We start from the raw sequence: 16,121 nt of genomic DNA, 5'->3' as shown, positions 1-16,121 counted from the left end.
ATAGTTAGACCATGTAACAGCCCTGAAATTTTTGTAATATTTGTAGAAGCGCATGTTTTTGTATATGACATACAATAATAAAGCTTGTCATTGGCTCTGTTGGAGTCTTTTTGAGTTATTGCTTTTTGTTAGCCATCAGTAACTACTGTTGGTTTTGACAATTAACTGTGCTCCTCATTAGTAATTACATCTTGATATTTTTTGCATTTGTTTTATTCAACCTTTATTTAACCAGGAAAGTCCTGTTGAGATTAAAAACCTGTTTTTGAAGGGAGTCCTGGGAGTTACAGAGTTATAAATTACAATAAATACACAGTATAATAAATTACAATTGGGGAAAAAAGAAAACCAGGGACACATAAAAGATGCTGACTTGAGTTGTCTCAATCTTGTTTTAAAAGAGCTCAAGGGAAGAGTTCAGTCAATTTAAAGTTCTTTTGCAATTTGTTCCAATTGTGGGGAGCAGAGTACGCAAAAGCTCTTTTTCCGAGTTTTGTGCAGACAAATGGAAGATAAAGCAACAAATAATCATTTGAGCACAGATATTGAGAGTCAACACTTCTCTGAGTTATTAAGTCGCTGATGTAGGAGGGCAACAGACTGAGCAGGGCCTTGTAGATGAAATTGTACCAGCGTCAAAGTGGACAAAGAAGGCCATCCCACACGAGAATACAAGTCACAGTGATGAGTCTTGGCTTTTCAGTTTGTTATTAATCTTAGAGAAGTATGGTAAATGATGACTGTCTATCCTGCGAAGACATTGAGCGGTTGCATCCTTATAAAACAAATCTCCATAATCTAAAACTGATAAAGTTGCAGTGACGAGCCTTTTTTCACATTAAAAGAAAAGCAGAACTTATTCCTAAAGAAAAAAAAAAACAGTTTCCGTTGGAGTTTCTTTGCCATGTTATCGATATGGGGTTTAAAAGTGAGAGTGTCATCAAGCCAGATACCAAGGTATTTGTACATATGAACCAGCTCTATAACATTTCCTTCAAGAGTGGACACTGTTGGAATAGTGCAGGAGCGGAGGCCTCCTTCTTCTTAGCTTTTGAGAAGAACATGAGCTTGGTCTTGTCAGCATTTAGGACGAGTTTTAGTGACAGAAGTGTGCTGAACCACATCAAAAGCTTTCTGTAGGCACCCAATGGCTTTGGCAGCTGTTGATCCACAACAGTAAATAATAGTGTCATCAGCGTATAGATGAATATTGGAATCAGACACATTTTGCCCGAGATCATTGATGTACATAATGAACAACAGGAGTCCCAATATTGACCCCTGTGGCACCCCCTTGTGGACATTCTCAAAGTCATCTCATAGCAACTTGTTGCCTCAAAAAATACAATTCAGCACCACAAGTAAAGTGAGAAAGAGTGTTTGACTTGTCATTGATTTACCTTTATTACTTTATGATTGAACATTTAAAGAAACACCACAACAATCGACAACAAACATGAGATGGAACAAAGATGAAATCACATCTTTAGTGGAGCTAAACTCCTCCTACCTTCTGATATGCCCCTCCCACATTTTGTTAGACCCCTCCCACCTTGTGATAGGCCCGTCCTTCTCCCTTCTGTCAGAGACAGAGCCCATCCTTCCTACAGACAACAAAGACTCACTGAGGACCTAAAACACCTGAATCCAAATCCAGCAGTCAGAGGCTGAGTGAATGTGGTGTTGAAGGTGTAGAGGTGGATCAGAGAGTCAGAGCAGACTCTGAAGAAGGACAGAGAGCCAGCAGGACAGTCCACATACACTCCTACTCTACCCATGGAGGAGGAGGAGGAGGAGGAGGAGGAGGAGAGGGAGAAGGACACAAGGGGGGAGCGGTAGGAGGACGAGGAGATGGAGGAGGAGAAGGAGGACATGAGGGGGGAGCGGGAGGAGTACGAGGAGATGGAGGAGGAGAAGGAGGACCTGAGGGGGGAGCGGGAGGAGGAGGGGGAGGAGATGTATGTTCTTTTGTTTTTGTACCTGATATAGTAGCCTCCACTAGAGCAGCTCAAACTCCAGGACTGATGATTCCCTCCAAACAAACACTCTTCACTCTCTCCTTTCCTTCTGATTCCTCTGTAACTCACTGATATTTCAACATCTCCGCTCCACTCAACCTCCCAGTAACATCGATCACTCAGGTCATTTCTACACAGCAGCTGAGGACAGTCATCAAATCTGTGAGGATGATGAGGATACGGCTGCTCTTCCTTCACACGTGTCACCTTCCTGTTGTTGTTGGACAGTTTGAGGTTTCTGTGCATTGAGTTTTCATCCAGTTGAAGTTGAGAGAAATCTGATGGAGAGAAAAAGAGTTCAGTCCTGATGTGACACATGTGATGGATTTGTTGTTTGTGGACTTCCTGACATGTTGATGGAGAGAAAGTTTGATGAGCACACTTTTTGTCAGGCTTCTCTTGTCAGTAATGTTTGAATGAATCCAAAGCTTTGATTGAAAGACAAACGGACAGTGATGAGTCCAACTTACACTTCCTCAGATCAGGTTTGAGCCTCTGCTGTCCACCATGGTCCACCCTGCAGGGAGAAAGACAGTCAGAAGGGTTTTCTCTCCAACATGAGTCCTAACTGCTGCTGAACATGAAGCAGAGCTCCTCAGTTTGTCTCTGGGGACACAGAAAGAGGCTGAAAATGCTCTGAGTCCACCATCTGTGGAACTGTTCGACTGAGTGAGACAAGTCCCATGTTTCTACATGAAGATCATCATACAAGTCAACTGTGGAGGGAGAGAGAGACAAAGAGACGTCTGACTTCTCTCCCTCCCTCCTTCCTCTCTTCCTGTCTGTCTGTCTCTCTCTCTCCCCTCCTTCTCACAACACTCCCAGAAACAGTGAATGCATGTCCCACAATCCATTTCCAATTGGATGGTTCTCAATCTTAGTGATGGAGTCATGGTATTACTTGTATAAATGGAGGGTCTTATATTGATTTTCTCTCATTTGGATACAGATCAATGTTTGAAGGTGGGCTCACACTGGATGTGGTGCGTGTCCGGTCCAAACACCTCAACTGATGAGTTGTCATCAGGGTTAGGGAGTGACGGATTACATGTTACGCAATCAGAATTAAAAAAATGTAACTGTAATCCATTACAGTACACATAGAAAATATGTAATCTCATTGCAGGTGTATCTGATAAAAATACGGATTACTGAGCGGGATTACCTTTGATAATCAGACTGAATATACCAGCATTACAACAGATATCTGCACCGTATAAAACATTGTGACACTTTCTAGCACTTCACAGCACTTTACGGCACAAACCGCCACACCATAGATCAATAAACAATAGATGCTATAGACATATAAGTGATAGACGCCGCATTGACCCATATCTTGGACCAGCCTCCTGCTCTACTGATATGTTTAACCGTGTTGCCATGGATTTTACCACCTGCTGCTGGAGTCATGGCTGCTCCCAGAGAGAGAAACTCATTCTTTGGCTGGAAACGTCGACATTTTGTATTTAAGTCAGAAGAGGCCCGGAACTTCCCTGTACGATGTAAATTCTGCCTCCCAGCTGTGAAAATGCTCTCAACATCCAGGAACTCATCAAACCTGGAGAAACATCTACAGGTATGAAACACACCTGAACTCACAGTGAAGTTAAACTGTTGTTAGCCTGCTAACCTGTCAAAAAACTTTCTACTACATTATATGTCAAACTGAAAGATTTATGGCCCCCCAATAAACCCCTCCCCTCGCCATTTGTCCACCATTTGTCCAGTGTTTGTCCACCACGCATTCCCCCCCTCCCCCAACTTCCTTCCTTCTGAGGTCTTTTGAAGTTTTTACGACGGGTTAGGTGTTGACACATCTGAAGGGATGAGTAGGAGCAAGACAGACGGTTAGAGGGGGGTGAATTTATATTGTACTTAGAGATGGTGGAGAAGCGTGTCATGAAGACGCAGCCAGAATCTCTCATCAGCGAAACTCCTGTCACGATTTTTAATGAATTTTCAATGTTGGGCACTACGCCTGAAAAGAGCGTTATATACCTTTACCGGACTCAGATGCCCCCGGAAGAATTGTTACATGAGGAATGGTGTCTATCCTCATACGGCGTTGGAGGTTGCTGGGGATTTTTCTTCAAATATGACATTGGTGAACTCTGTCTTTATCAGTTGGACGGGAATGAGAAATTTGGGCCTTTATCGTCTCAGACAGCTGTCTCATCGAACGATTGGGGTGTTCTGACGATGCTGCTTGACAGGAATCACAGCTGGTGCACGAGGGATGAAGATTCAGGAGACTGTGTCCGCTTAACACAGTCTCCTGATTCACAAATTGATCAGCGAAAGATGAGATTCTGTGCTGTATGGCAGACTAAAACAGTGGCGTGCGGTCGGTGGTTTTTCCGTGCGAGCATGCAATCGGCAAACGACGAACAGCCGACAGATAGTTTTGTTTTGGAAACCTTTAACAGCGAGTGTGGAGTTTACAGAAAGATTCTGGACTTACCATTTGATGCAATGGCAGAGAAGATGAAAGAAAATGGTGGAAAAATAACCACTCTGTTTCACAACTCACATGATTGGAGAGACATGGTTAACGTGAGAAGAACACTTACGTTTTAAACCACGCCTTCTGTCTTGTACATGCCATCGAGGACTATTTATTGAGAGGTGGGAGAAGTTGTGGCGTCAGTACATCTGATATTTTTTTCTTCCTCGACATATAAAAAGGAGCTCTCTCTCGACTTCAGCAATGCAGAAGTACAGCAATAGGAGATTTTCTGCCGGCTTCAAGCGTCCTCATCCGGGGTACCCTGATCTGCTGAGTGAGGACTCTCTGCCTTTATTTTCTGAAACCCTCAGCCAGGAAGAAGAACAAGAAGACTTTCAAGCGTTCTCTCCATCTTTGTTATCATGCTCTCAGGATCCGAATATTTCTGCATACGGACCATCCTCTGTCCTGAACGAGGATGAGCTGATGTGCGACAGTCATGCCCTCAGCCTTGAGGAAGCTGTTTCATCATCATCATCTTCGTTGTCTCCCTGCTCTCACCCGACAACCGGCTTCAACAACAAGGAACTGGCCTGCAATTGTGATTTTGAAACTCTTCATGAGCGCAGTCTGGTGCAGGCGGACAAGGCCACTCCTGTGAAAGTGGAGGAGGGGGAGGAGGAGGAGGCTGCCCCGGTCTTGGTGAAACCCGGGGGAGGTGCAGCGCCTGCATCGCCAAGTGCTGGAGAATCTGGAGAGGATGATGTTGACGGCTGGATCTCAGCCGGTCTGATCGGTACAGTGAAACTGGGTTTGCTTCACCTGCTGAACCTGGTGATAGGCAGATACCAGAAGGAGACCTGTTACGGGTGCAGAACCAGTCACCCCAGTCAGAAGCATCATCCGTGTCTTGATGTTGAGACAGATGGCTATTTTTCGGAGCATTACAGTCGCTTGATGGCCAGACTTTTCACACCCAAGCTGATCCCATCCATACAAAAGCTGTTGATTCTCAGGAAAATCCGTTCCGACGAGGAGAGAATCAGAGCGATCGTGGAAACCCTGCTCTTTGAGCTCAAATCTGTTCGGAGAGTGGCAGAGCTGATCTGCGACTTTTACGACTCTGATGTCGGACAGTCCGTGACCATTGATCAACTCTCTGCTGTGAGTGACTGCTGGAAGAGTGAGTGAAAAACAAGAAGAAGAAGAAGAAGAAGAAGAAAAGAAGAAGGAGGAGGAAAGATGGGGAATTTGTTAAGTCAAACTATAGAGCGAGATGATGTTATTTCTCAGTTGAAGAGACTTCTAACCAATGTTATCTGTAAGAGAGTCCTGGGTTGCGCATACAGTATGATTACTGATGCTGAAATTCAACGCATGGAAAAAATTCATGCTCAAGTCCGGTCGTGTCGGGGAGATGCAGCATGGTGGGTTATGGTGCAACACACTATAACGAGTGCTTCCGAATCCAGTCTGTCCTCTTTATTTGAGAAAATTAGACACGAACTGTCTAAAGATTCTCTTTCTACAACTAAGTACCACATAATATCTTTGTACATGCTGTTTGTCGATGCCGTCTCACATTCCATCCAATGTGGGCTCGGTCTCAGTCCTTTGGATGAAGTGGACAGACTTCATTCTGCTTTGCAGATGAATTTGGATTGTTCTATTCTGCGTAATGTGTTGGTGATGATAAAGCCGTATTATTACTAGTCAGTAGCGATTGATTTCACTCTTGTAGAAGTATTTCTGACTAAACTATGCCTCGAATAATAAAAATACTGTTGAAGTCTTCCCCCTCCGTCTGTCTGTCTGTTTGATCATTTACGACCGTACTGTAAGGGTGTGAGTGTTTGAAGCTGGCTACAGCTGCAGATTCTGGATAGAAAACAAGACCTCACCATACAGAGATGCATATGGTGTGCTTGATTTAAGGAAGTAGAAGGAAGTCACATCCATGCGAGATATATGGGTGGGAGGATGGGAGTGGGGTGGTTTCTGATCTGAGGAAGTCAGGCATCCTCCGTAGGTGAAGAACGTAGAGGAGAATGTAAGGAAGAAAAAGAAGGGATCATAAAAAACGGGGGTAATTTAGTTCAACAGGTCTACTTCAAAGCTTTTATCAGATAGCATACGAACAGGGGATGTCTGAGAGTCGATTGTGGGAACAGCATAGGAAGTTGTCTTATGAACAGGGTCACTCTGATAGAAATTAAAAAAAAAAGAGTTTGTATAGTTCAGATACAATATTTATATGCTATTCTTAGAAGAAAATTGATTGTGAGCAGGTCAAAACTTTTCTCAGAAACAAACTATGATACCTGTGTCTGAAGGATAAAAATAAGATCTTTAAGCTCTCGTCTTCTATTTTTTCTTTTTCCACTATTTCAACAGTCACATTCAGGAAGACGTTACAAAGTACCACAGGCCCATAAAATAAGACAGAGAGCTCTACATATTTATTTTACCAGCTACTGTTCTCTCAACATCTCTATACCCGTGAGCATGCGTCTTAGAATGTTTGTGTAAATATATTTTATCGGTGGATTCAATCAAAGAAGAATTTCTATCACCACCATGGACAGACAATAAAGTCTATCTTTCTTCTATCTTGTATTGTTTGATCCGTGATCAGTTTCTCACAAAGAGTAAATCCGGTCTAATTTTAATTCGTACGAGTCTGATCAAATGTGGGTGAGTTTAAAAACAACAAGAGTTAAAAAAAAAACAAAAAAAAACAGCTATCAGATCAAGAAGAAGAAAAAAAAAGAAAAAAGATTTGATGAACTCTGAAAATGCTATGGTTAGTGTTCTTGTGTTTAATTAATTAGGAAAGAAAAATGGTTTAAAGAATCTTTGGGCTTCTCTTCACACCCTACTGCACTTCCCCTCAGAAAGAATATTCCCTTCCTCTATGACCCAACCTCTCTCTAACACCTCATGCCGATCCTGTGATCTTATTGGAAGGATCAAAAGTCATAAAAACCATCAAAAACAAATGCAAAATTAGTAGCTAGCTAGCTCGGATATAAGTGACAATCGGTCACTTCAGCATGCAACAGGCAGAGCGAGGAAGGAGAGAGAAGAAGAGATTCACTTCTTGAGAAAAAAAAAACCAAACACCCCACACCGCAAGATGGCCGGTAGGATGAATTGACTGGAAAATTATTTTCTCTTTGAAAAAGTGTGAGAGCAAGAAAACAAAGTGCATTTTAATATATTTTTCTAGACAAGATTAATTTCTTCGGTGAATCATCATCATCCACAGAACCAGCAACCCATTCTCGATGTAAGCAGCATAGTTTTTTAAATTTCATGTTATTTGATCAAACAAAATGGATTTCATTTTTTAAACAGATAAAAGATTTTACATCTGTTTAACTTTTTTTTTTTTTTTAAGTTAAAGAAGAAGAAGAAGAAGACTTTAACCTGACCCGAGATGATTTTGGTAAATTGCTAAATCAATCCTGTATTTAATTGAGAATAATCGTCTATGGGATCTAACGAGGTTGGTTTTGTTTTGTTTTTTATGATTGACAGATGAGCTGGACAGGCTCGAAAATCAGACTCGGAATCTGACCTCAACGGCCAGTGAAGTCGCAGGACCTTCAAACACTGCCCGTCAGAATCTGACAAGAAATAGGTCAATTATCACGGATTCTCTAAAAGAGTTATCCTCTCTCCGTACCAGGGGTAATTTTTTTTTTTTTTTTTCAAATCTTCAGAGATCTCAAGACATTATGGAGGTCTCACTAGCTCTGTTTTATTAAAATTTTCAGTTTTTCCTCCGAATCGAGAAGACACTCCGGGGACTTCCAATTCTGCATTAAGAGCTCGCTGTTCCCAGGGTAGGTTTACCTGATCTGATTCATATCTGGTTGTACATTTGAGTACACTGATAAGATTTTAGCAAAAACTATTGCTAACCACTTTAATGAATTCTTTGTTGGTCCAAATCTTGCAGAAAACATAAAATCTGATACAGATTGTGGAAACTGTAAAAATTTAATAGAACGCAATGTTGACTATATGTTTCTTTTTGATGTTGAAGAGAATGAACTGGTCAATATTGTATTGAAAAGCAAAAGGAAAAAATCTCAAGACTGTAATGGAATTCACATGGCAATTGTCAAAGATGTTATATTGAGCATTTCAAAGCCTCTCACATACCTCTGCAACCTATCATTTAAATCTGGCACTTTCCTAAATTCAATGAAAATTGCAAAAGTTATACCACTGTACAAAAGTGGGGATGAACACCAATTTACAAATTATAGGGCTGTCGCTTTGTTATCACAATTTTCAAAGATTTTCGAAAAATATTTGACAGTAGACTGGAAAAATGTATAGATAAACACAGCCTCCTCACTAACAGCCAATACGGGTTTAGGAAAAATCGATCTACTTCCCTCGCAATAACTGAAGCAATGGAAGAAATCAGTAATGCAATGGACAATAAAAAATATGCAATTGGGCTGTTCATAGATCTCAAAAAAGCATTTGATACCATCAATCATCAGATTTTGGTTGATAAACTGGAGAGGTATGGGATTAGGGGAGTGGCACTGGAATGGGTTAAAAGTTATTTAACCCCTTAAGCTCAGACCGGCGTCAACTTCTCCCGATGCATTTATCAATTATCCAGACGCATTTTGCATATTCCACAGACACACTATGTACCGTTAGAAAGCTGATATTCTCCTGAATCTGCTGGTATAAACCACTTTCAGATGTGATTACCACAGCGGGTAATATAAACACATTTGTCCAACATACAGCAAATTAAGTAAACAGCGCAACTCACCTTTGGAGGCTCATAACTGATCCATAATCCAGATCATCCAGCAAAAACTGCCACAGTACAACCGTATGCATCCAGGCAAAGATAGAAAGTATAGCCTTTTGTCCAAAACATGTCTTGAAATAAGCAAATAATCCAGAATTAGACGCGCCACCGCGCGCGCACGTGGAGAGACGCGCCACGTGCGTGTCCGATAATAATCCATATTTTTATCAGATAAAAACATCCAGACCGCTCTCACTCGCACTGAGGATATCCAATATGGCGACTGATCGGTTTCCGTTGCTTATTCGTCATATTTCAACCAATCAAGTGACTTATCCCTCCCTCCGATGGCTAATCAGCTAACCGCTGCCGAAACTGATGAACGTCATCGGTCGTCATCACTCGTAATCAACGTATTCTGAGCCAATCACATCGGTAGAAACGTTTGACTGACAGGGCTGGTAGCCAATTGTGACTTCTCAGACATCTGCTGAGGGATGCACCTGCTGTCTATCCCTGCTCCTCTCATTCTGAGTGCCTTATCCCACACTGAAGCCTATCTGAAGTGATGTTTTGAGTACTTTATGAGTTTTTGGAGTGAAAATAATGTAAAAACGGGCCAAAAACCAACATATACCATTGTACAGAGGGCATCCAGAGGGTATACAGAGGATGTCCAAAATTGACCCCGCCGGGGCATAGCAGTACAAATACATGTGTGAAACACTCATTTCTTGTAGTACTGCTCTGACATTTTGACCTGAACTATGTAAGACCCCAGGCTTTAGCAAAATTGTGTTTTCAAGCTCTCACAGTGCTGCCACACTTATTTCCAGGTGTTTTATGAGGGAAAAAATGCAGGCGAGAATGAAATTCATCCTAATTCAGTGTCCTGCAACATAAATAAATCTGTGCCAGTAGCACCTAGAGTAATTCTGACTGTACTGGGTGAAAATACAGGTTGCCAGCTTTCAAATGAGACCCCAACCATGCATGTACTCCAAACAGTTCAAGGACAGCATTCAGTTTACTTTGGGTACGTCTTTAGTTGAACTTTTAGGCAAAAATGGCCTCGAGCTTAAAGGGTTTAGCAATCGCAAGCAATTTGTCAATATGGGCAATACTACTTCAGATTGCTTAAACATAACCTGCGGTGTCCCCCAGGGGTCAGTGCTTGGCCCTAAACTGTTTATTCTATACATCAATGACATGTCTAAAGTTTCTTCGGTGCTGAAACTAGTGTTGTTCGCAGATGACACAAACATTTTTTGCTCAGATGGACATATAGACATGTTACTTGACAAGCTGAAATGCACCAACTGAAAGTATGGTTTGACTGTAACAAATTATCACTCAATTTAAGTAAGACTAAATATATGATTTTCAGCAACCGCCAAAAGATCACAAAGCAAACACTCATTATCGATCAGGAAATGATTGAAAAGGTTGATGAGTTTAAATTTTTGGGGGTGTTGATTGATAACAAATTGAACTGGAAGTCACATATTAAATATGTTCAAACAAAAATATCTAAGAGTATTGCAGTACTGAATAAAGTTAAATATGTACTTGATTATAAATCCCTACGTATATTATATTGTGCACTAGTCCTACCTCACTTGTCCTATTGTTTAGAAATCTAGGGAAATAATTATACAAGCACAATTAAACCACTTATTATTCTCCAAAAGATAGCTATTAGGATAGTACACAGGGTAGGTTATAGAGAGCATACTAATCCTCTTTTTATAAAATCGCACTTACTAAAATTAGAGGATTTAATAAATTACAATACAGCAATATTCATGTTCAAAGTTAAAAAAAAATGTGTACCTGCAAATATCCAGAGATCTTTTTTTCAACAAGAGAAGGGCTATAAACTAAGGGGAATATCGAATTTCAAAACTCTGATGTTGCGAACCACGAGAAGAAGTTTTTGTTTGTCCATTTGCGGAGTGAGGCTGCGGAATAACTTGAATGAGGAACTTAAACACTGTGGATCCATTCAACATTTCAAAACTACTTACAAAGCCAGTGTCTTTTCAGGATACGAGACTGAAACAAACATTTCTCAATAGACTGTGTTCCGGAAAGAAATTATGATACTCATAAAAGTGGTTGTCTAAAACTGATATATGAAGTAATGTAACCACTGTTCACAAAGTGTATGTATGATCGGCATATGCATATAATGATTGTAGTGAAAGGGGTGGGCCTCTATAAAGTCTCACTTCTAACCCACTCCTTTTCGAACAACTGTATGAAAATCTAATGTACAATTGTACGTGTAACCTTTTGGTTTTCTTTTTCTTTTTCTGTTCTTATATATACTTGTTTTTTTGATGTTCGAACTAAACTTTATTATTATTATTATTATTATTATTATTATTATTATTATTATTATTATTAAATATTGATGTTGGGATAAAATAATAATGTCATACATGTATGTAACCTTGTCTTAAATTATTCCTGTATTTTAAGGGCCTACGCAGACCGATCCTCCTACTACAATCCAGGAGCTCAGAGGCATGTATTTTTTTCTTTCTATATTCCTTGTTTATTTATTTACTCAGTCTTAAATGATCCCTTTATTAATTTTATTTATTTGTTTATTTTTTCACCTCTCGTTCCAAGAACACCATCTCCACCGATCGTTGATGACGACCCAGAAACTGTGTCGGAGCCTGAGGCAGATCCTGGACATGACAGCGAGACTGACGATGATCTGAGGGGTAGGTTTTATGATTGAGATGTGGAGAAAAAAAGTTTATATTTATAGCATGTATGTATGTATTCATTTTTTTTCTTTTCATTTATAGACCCGGCTGAGGTACCACCACCACCACATCAGGATGGTGCGGACATCCACTATGTGAATGGTAAGTACTTTATTTTGTTCTCACTAAGTGTTCTGTACATAATTGGAAAATATATATCCTATACATGACTTTTTCCTCTATCCTCATTTTTTTTTTGTTTGTTTGTTGTTTTTTTAGATTTTTGTGTTCGAGATACGGACTTGGGAGAAGACAGGACTCTTCTCAGCATCGTTAGAAATGCTGCTTTCGACACGTCGCTTCGGAAGGCCAAAGCAGTTGCTGCCGACGTTCTGAACTGGAGCTTCATGCGCGGTGGGATAGCATATCTTCAGCACGGTGATCTGCAACGGCTCATGGATGAGCGCTTAGAGCAAGCCTTGTCCTGTTAAAAAAAAAAAAACAAAACAAAAAAAAAAACACCCTGAAGCAGTAAAGCATGACATTCCAAAATAAATGATTGAATATCCCCGAGCAGTGTGATTTCAGAAAATAAAAAAACAAAAAAACATGGCTCGCATTTTAGACTTAGACGTCCTGTTAGAGTGCTTAGTTCGAGATCCTGAATCATTCATAATAAACGATGTGAATTTATCACCGAGTGTGTTTCAATCTGGGTCTGGTTACCATTCTGATTCGTCAGCATCACACCCCAGTGTCAGTCATGAACCTCCTCCTCCTCCTCTTCCTCCTCCTCCTTGTCCTCCCCCTCCTCCTCCTCTTCCTCCCCCTCCTCCTCCTCTTCCTCCTCCTCCTCCTCCTCTTCCTCCTCCTCCTCCTCCTCTTCCTCCTCCTAGTCTACCCCACTCAGAACCATCTTGCTCCAATTCAGGTTTGCAAAATGATGCTTCAGCATCAAGAATTTTACGTGATCGATTTAATAATGTAGAGATAAGACAGACATTAAACCTTCCAAATACACAGAATGTACCAGATCTAGCAGAGTTTTACGAGAATGTTATGAGCGTCATCGAACATCCTCAGAGAGAACCAGGTCGGAATCTAACCGTAATGACCTGGTTCAATTGGAAATTGTCGGTGAGAATGTGCGAGAGCACATTTCTTTCACTGTTGACCAGCATGGTGACAACATTCTCTCCACATTTCAAAATTTACTTGAGCAAATGGTTCAGTCAAATACAGATGTTGCCGCTGACGCTGGACTGGAATTCATTATTCAGGTTGTACGTGATCCACGAGGTGGAGTTAAAAGAAAATTAGAATGCACTCTTGAACATGAGGTGTTACAGCGTAAGAGGCGTCACCTCTACATCGTCTACAATAGGACCGACAAGCTCTGTTTCTCCATTTGTCTGACACATTTAACAGATCCCAAATTAAATGATTCGCAGGCAGAAGAAAGGGGAAGATGGTTACAGCAACAGGCAGGTTTGACCAGTCAGACTGAAGTTTCCTTCACTGACGTCCCTAAATTTGAGGAGCTCTTACAACGGAAAATAGTCATATTCATAAGAAATCGTGAAAATAGAGCCCTCTCGAAATTTGAGACAGCTTTCAGTGACTGATCTCATCCAATTGTCTTGTACTAAGCTGAAAATCACTTCTCGGGGATTAAAAACCTCAAAGGGTTCCTTGGTGTCTGATATGTATGCAGTTTCTGTTTTCAAGGATACCATAACCCTCATACACACAGCTGTGGCATTTACTGTCCTGTTTGTAATGACCCTGACTGTAAACAGAGGGTGTGGAGGCCTGTGACCTGTGATCTTTGTAACAGAACCTGTCGTTCGTCAGAGTGTTTCGACAAGCATAACGAACCGAGAGAGAGAAACCGCGGTGAGACGTATGCTAGTAACTGTGATATTTACAAGAAATGTCTTAAATGTAACTTTACATACAAGAAAAGATTGACCGGGGAGAACAGAGAGCATGTGTGTATAAAGAGACGCTGTAAAACCTGTATAGAGACCCTTGCAGATGAGTCAGAAACCGCAGGTAATCAGGATTGTCACCTCTGTTACATGCAGCCTTTAAAGGTTGATGAGAAACACTCGGAGAAGTTGATTTTTTATGACTTTGAGACATTTGTTGATCAGACAGGTGTGCATAGACCGTATCTGGTCTGTACAAAAACCTTGAGCGGTGTTGAATGGTATGCTTACGGTCTTGACTGCGTGGAGAAATTCATCGCTCATTTCAGAAAACCTCGCTACAAAGACTCAGTCTTCATTGTGCATAATTCGAAAGGATTCGATAGCTACCTGATTGTTAACACTATGGTTAAATTAGGTATTGAACCCTCTCTTATTATGATGGGTGGTAAAATTCTGAAGCTCAGTGAGTCGGACTATAACCTAAAATTCATCGACTCTCTCTCTTTCCTCAGCATGCGTCTCTCTGATATGCCGAAAGCAATGGGGTTCGAGGATCAGTCGAAAGGCTTTTTCCCTCACAAGTTCAGCTCTGCAGGGAGTCTGAAATACACGGGACCGTACCCCCCACCTACTGAATATGGTTTTGAGTGTATTTCGCGCCCCGAACAGATGAAATTTCAGGAGTGGTATGATTCGGTCTCTCGAGGTGTATTTAACTTTGAGAAGGAAGCTTTGTTTTACTGCAAAAACGATGTCCAGATTCTCTTTGAAGGGTGCGTTAGATTCAGAAATCAGTTTCTGTTGAGACAAAAGTTGACCCGTTCAGTCGGATAACTATATCTTCAGCCTGTATGAAAGTTTTTCTCACAAACTTTCTACGTCCTCGCACACTCGCTATTCCTCCTCCTGATGATTACCGTCGTCAGGTCAAAAGTTACTCTCACGCTTCTATTCAGTGGTTGGAATATGTGTCACACAGCCGGGCTGTTTTCATTCAGCATGCTCTAAACAGAGGCGAAAAGCAAATAGGTCCTTACTTTGTTGACGGGTTTGCAAAGATCGATGATGTGGAATGGGTTTTTGAGTTCCAGGGTTGTTTTTTCCACGGCTGTCCGATTTGTTTTCAGCCGCATGAAACATGCCCTCTGACTGGGAAGCCCTTTGAAGAGCTGTACACAGCTTCAGAGGAAAAATTACACCGGCTGAGATCTGTCTGTGGTCTACAGACCTGTGTGATCTGGGAACACGAGTGGCTGGAGATGAAAAAATCAGATCTGCGAGTAGGCGAGTTTCTGAAGGAATTTGACCCTCCCGGACCTCTCTCCCCCAGACAGGCTCTGTACAGAGGCCGTACGAGTGCGCTGCGGCTGCGGTACACGTGGATGTAACTACATTATATCCGTACGTAAACAGCAGTTGCGCTTATCCTTTAGGCCATCCCACAATAATTCATAAAGATTTTGATGACCCTCAAAACTACTTTGGGTTAAATCGAGCCGTCGTCAACCCCCCGCGAGGTCTCTTTCACCCGGTGTTACCTTACAAATCTTCCAGAGGTAAACTGTTGTTCACTCTCTGTCGCACCTGTGCTGAGATAAATAACCAGATGACCTTATGCGATCATGATGAAAACGCCCGTGCATTGACAGGGGTGTGGGTCACTCCTGAATTCAACAAAGCTCTGGAGCTCGGGTACAAAGTTGCAAAAATCATCGAAGTTTGGCACTTTAGCGAGCGTAGCGACTCTGTTTTTGTAGGATACGTGCACACTTTTCTGAAGGGGAAACAGGAAGCGTCAGGCTACCCGGCAGATGCGGTGGATCAGGAAAGCAGGGACAGATACATACAGCAGTACAAACTGGAACAAGGCATTCAGCTCGATGCGGACAGAATCCGGTTTAACCCGGCGCTTCGCTCTGTCTGCAAACTGGCTCTGAACTGCTTCTGGGGAAAGATGGCAGTGAGGCCTAATCTAACACAGACCTCGATCGTGTCTGATCCTGCACAGTTCTTCAGTTATCTGTTTTCAGGAAAATATCAGATTAAGTACTCTTCTTTTCTTAACAACGACGCTGCTTTGGTTCAGTGGAATTACAACGAGAGGTGTGTTGTTCCACCCGGGAGAACCAATAACGTATTTGTCGCTGCTTTCACCACAGCTTACGGACGCTTGAAGCTTTACAGTTATCTGGAGAGATTGCAGGAGAAGGTGCT

The 16,121-nt window shown here is 41.6% G+C and overlaps 2 protein-coding genes and 1 pseudogene across 2 annotated transcripts in view; all 3 read right to left on the bottom strand.

Moving 5' to 3' along the window:
• The window catches only part of LOC115382176 (NACHT, LRR and PYD domains-containing protein 3-like), a 1,518,151-nt gene that overhangs the window by 1,158,266 nt on the left and 343,764 nt on the right, over positions 1-16,121 (bottom strand). The gene's annotated exons all lie outside the window — the stretch shown is intronic.
• LOC115382198 (NACHT, LRR and PYD domains-containing protein 3-like) overlaps positions 1-16,121 on the bottom strand; it is a gene marked incomplete at its 3' end in the record, with an annotated part of 406,576 nt that overhangs the window by 93,760 nt on the left and 296,695 nt on the right. The gene's annotated exons all lie outside the window — the stretch shown is intronic.
• The window catches only part of LOC115382173 (NLR family CARD domain-containing protein 3-like), a 61,434-nt pseudogene continuing 46,546 nt past the window's right edge, over positions 1,234-16,121 (bottom strand).

This window comes from Salarias fasciatus, chromosome 23 (genome assembly GCF_902148845.1).
Source record: "Salarias fasciatus chromosome 23, fSalaFa1.1, whole genome shotgun sequence".
Classification (NCBI taxonomy): domain Eukaryota; kingdom Metazoa; phylum Chordata; class Actinopteri; order Blenniiformes; family Blenniidae; genus Salarias; species Salarias fasciatus.
Note: the sequence above shows the minus strand (reverse complement) of the source record. Positions and strands in the feature narration are given on the sequence as shown.